This window comes from Dasypus novemcinctus, chromosome 4 (genome assembly GCF_030445035.2).
Source record: "Dasypus novemcinctus isolate mDasNov1 chromosome 4, mDasNov1.1.hap2, whole genome shotgun sequence".
Classification (NCBI taxonomy): Eukaryota; Metazoa; Chordata; class Mammalia; order Cingulata; family Dasypodidae; genus Dasypus; species Dasypus novemcinctus.
In genome coordinates this window covers 145160755-145162882 of record NC_080676.1, presented here as the reverse complement: position 1 = coordinate 145162882, position 2128 = coordinate 145160755, and the positions used below count along the sequence as shown (strand labels likewise).

The 2128-nt window shown below is 45.1% G+C and overlaps 1 pseudogene; it reads left to right on the top strand.

The window, feature by feature from the left end:
- Positions 1-771: 771 nt before the first annotated feature.
- LOC131278363 (large ribosomal subunit protein uL10 pseudogene) lies at positions 772-1496 on the top strand (annotated as a pseudogene).
- The last annotated feature ends 632 nt before the right edge of the window (positions 1497-2128 follow it).

Here is a 2128-nt window from a genome sequence, read left to right as displayed (position 1 = left end):
GGTGACATTACTATTATTATCCATCTCCTGTTCTCATCTGCACTTATTTCTCTGTAAGTCCTATTCATAGTTTCTGTAAAATCCAAACAGTGAATATTTGACTGGGGAGGCTAATAAACCACCCAGAATTGCTTCTGAAGTGAAAGTAAAGTACAAAAAGAAAAGATCACCTAGAAAGAAGAACAGAATGAACATACTTTTTATTTAAAAATAAGCATTGCTTTAACCCTCTCTCATGATAGTTCTTAAATAATCAACTAATGACCTAATTTATCTCCATGGTAGTGAGGTTTTATCCAAAACCACTCCATCTTGGTCACACCGTCTTGTGGAATATATATGTGAATAGAGCTACTAGCTCCCTGAGGCATCCCGGATCTCCATCAAGGTTCATCACCAAAGTTCTTCATGTCCTCCTCCACTCGTCTATGTGCTGTTCCCACTCCTTATAATTTTTGCATTGTAATTGACTAGGTTCTTCTCTGTTTTTTTTTCTCTTCCCTAATTTCATCCAAATACTAACTACAACTTATTCATTTTTAATCACTATAGCACCTAGCATAGTTCACGGTAAAAAAAAAAAGAGAGAGAGTGAGAAAAAAAATTATACTGAATTACTCAGTTGATCAATTCCATCTAAAGCTTAGTACAATTACCTAACATGGGTCATCTCTACTTTACATTCAAAACTACCTTCAGTCTCGCCAGACGTCCTCGTGAGAGAAACATCGTCTATAAACCCTGTGCGGCAATCCCTGATGTACCGCCGTGATGCCCAGGGAAGACAGGGCAACCTGGAAGTCCAACTACTTCCTTAAAATCATCCAACTCTTGATGATTATCCAAAATGCTTCACTGTGGGAGCAGACAACGTGGGCTCCAAGCAGATGCAGCAGATTGGCATGTCCCTCCGTAGGCAGGCTGTGGAGCTGATGGGCAAGAACTCCACGATGCTCAAGGCCATCCGAGGGCATCTGGAAAACAACCCGGCCCTGGAGAAACTGTTGCCTCATATCAGGGGGAATGTGGGCTTTGTGTTCACCAAGGAGGACCTCACTGAGATCAGGGACATGCTACTGGCCAACAAGGTGCCAGCTGCCGCCTGTGCTGGTGCCATCACCCCATGCAAAGTCACTGTCCCCACCCAGCACACTGGTCTGGGGCCTGAGAAGACCTCCTTCTTCCAGGCTTTGGGCATCACCACTAAGATTTCCAGGGGCACCATTGAAATCCTGAGTGACGTGCAGCTGATTAAGACAGGAGACAAAGCGGGAGCCAGCAAAGCCACACTGCTGAACATGTTGAACATCACCTTTTCCTTTGGGCTGATCAGCCAGCAGGTGTTTGACAGTGGCAGCATCTACAACCCTGAAGCACTTGACCTCACAGAGGAAACTCTGCACTCTCCCCCCATTACTTTCTCTCCTTTCAACTTAGCACCATATGAACCCATCTTAGAAATGTTTATGATCCTTTTTCCTCACACCACAAGGTAAGTGTGCTGGTTAATTCCATGAGTCAACTTGACTATGTTTTTGGGGTTTTTTTTAAAAGATTTATTTATTTATTTATTTCTCTCCCCTCCTCCCCCCTCACCCCAGTGGTCTCTTCTCTGTGTCTATTTGCTGTGTCTTCTTCTTTATCCACTTCTGTTGTTGTCAGCAGCATGGGAATCTGTGTCTCTTTTTGTTGCGTATTCTTGTTGTGTCAGCTCTCCGTGTGGGCGGCACCATTCTTAGGCAGGCTGCACTTTCTTTTGTGCTAGGTGGCTTTCCTTAGGTGCGCACTCCTTGTGCGTGGGGCTCCCCTACACAGGGAACACCCCCGCGTTGCACAGCACTCCTTACGTGCATCAGAACTGCGAATGGGCCAGTTCCACACGGGTCAAGGGGGGCCAGGGTTTGAACCACGGACCTCCCATGTGGTAGATGGATGCCCTAACCACTGGGCCAAGTCCACTTCCCCTTGACTATGTTATGGTGTACACTTGTTCAGTCAAGCAAGTACTGACTGGCCTGATTGTTACTATGAGGGTATTTTGGAGATGCATATAAACCATTAGTCAGTTAATTGCCTTTATGGCTGATTACATCTGCAATTAAGAAAGGAGATTGCCTTCAGCAATGAA